Source organism: Lycium ferocissimum, chromosome 1, assembly GCF_029784015.1.
Source record: "Lycium ferocissimum isolate CSIRO_LF1 chromosome 1, AGI_CSIRO_Lferr_CH_V1, whole genome shotgun sequence".
Lineage (NCBI taxonomy): Eukaryota > Viridiplantae > Streptophyta > Magnoliopsida > Solanales > Solanaceae > Lycium > Lycium ferocissimum.
Window position 1 is genome coordinate 58,555,397 of NC_081342.1, and position 1,991 is coordinate 58,557,387.

The following is a 1,991-nucleotide window of genomic DNA, read 5'->3' on the forward strand; positions in this document are numbered from 1 at the left end:
TTGTCGCTGTATCTTTTCACTACCCCTCAAAATGCATGGGCCTTAGCGGCATCGACTAAAGAAGCATGCTCAACGAGGGACTGGAAGGAAGCCCCCATGGCCTCCATCTAAAGGCAAGGAATCTGAAGAGGACCGACTAACCCATTAACGAAATGCCTAATCCCCGCTGTGCCCGGGGGGACTGGGCGGGGGTTGAATAACGGGCCGTACACAGTAACGAGTCACATAGGCCTCCCGCGACATGCCCCTCTGCTCAAAATGTAAAAACTCATCCCTACGTGCCTCTCCCAATGACCGCGACACATACTTCTCAAGGAAGGCCCGGTAAAACTAAGTTCAAGTCAGAGGAGGGGAAGCCTCAGGTCTGCAAGCCACGAAATACCTCCACCAAGTCTTCGCGTCGCCGTGAAACTGGTGGGACATATAGTCAACCCCATGGGTCTCCACTATCCCCATCCGGTGCAACAACTCATGCATATCTAGAACAAACTCATAAACATCCTCAGAAAAAGCACCCAAAAACCTCGGCGGCTCTAACTTCCTGAATTGCCCAACAAGATCCTAATCTGACGCCATCATAACAGCACCCTCTATGGGTCTAATATAATCACCAGGAGCAGGTATCACATCAATACGGGAAGCCATAGCTGCAGCGAGGTGTGCTGCCCGAGTAGGTCCTTAGTCAGGGGTCTACGCCCCGACTCTGGTCTGTGAACTTCGGCCAGGAGTCTTAACCCCAGCTGCTGCCTGCTGGGCATCAAAATGACATAAAATCCTGGCCATAGTGTCATGAATAACCAGATCAGAAGTAACCTCAAGCTGTGTCCTCTGTGTGGCCACACCATCCCCTGCGGCCTAGCCTTGATCCGACTGATACTCAAGCTCAGAAGACGGAGATCTCTTACCGTCGTCCCACCGCGGAGCCCCCGCCCCTCGGGCCGCCACGGCTCCGCCGCCGCACCTTCAGGCCGTCATAACTCGAGTCCTCACCATCTATGAGAGAAGAGATAGGAGTTAGATACTAGTCGAAGTTTTCTAAATGTCTTATAGCCTCTCGCAGATACCAATTTGAATAGAGTAGCACAAACGAATGAAAGAATTTGAAGTTTTCTAAATGTCTTATAGTCTCTCATTGATAAGTACGGAGCTTCTCGTGTCGATCCACGAGACTCTACTAGACACATTCTTATATTATTGATCGGATAACCTAGGGCTCTGATACCAACTTGTCACGATCCAATTTCACAATGTCACATGAGCACCTACCTATCCCACTTCAGTAGGCGCACCCTGAATTCAACATTCACGAACCCAGTATATATATGGCGGAAGAAAATAAAGCAATGAAGCCTGTCATTTAGATATATAATAAATGCGGAAGTAATCATAAACCACCCCAAAGATCAGGTCTGATCATACAAGAGCACTAACAAAATACTACAAGTCTGAAAATAAATAAAAAGTGTCATAGTACAATTGTCTTGAAATAAGAGTAAGACAAGTAAGAAAGGGAAAGAACATATGGGCAGCGGCCGTCATCGTGCTCACCCTGAAATGACTCTACAGCAGCCTCGCCGATCAGCCGCGAGGGAAAGAGTGAACCTATCTAATACTCTGAATTCATAAAAGAATGCAGCAAGCGTAGGTCAGTACAAACAACAACACTGGTAGGTATCATAGGCCGACTAAGACAAGTTGACATATATAAGGACCATAAGGCAAAGTATAATAAGTAAACGATAGAGTATAAGTCATCCATTTCCACGTAATCACCGTTCATATCCAACCTTATGTTATAGTAACTAATCTCAATTGTCCCAACTATTCACATATATCAAACAAGCCTACTAGTACGATCCAACCAACGTAGTCTAACTCATAAACATCCAAGAAATATAACCAACACCATAACCAAGTCATAATCAACCAAGAAGTATGATCAAAGCAATGAATTATGAGGTATGAATGCAACTTTGAAAATCAATACTGTA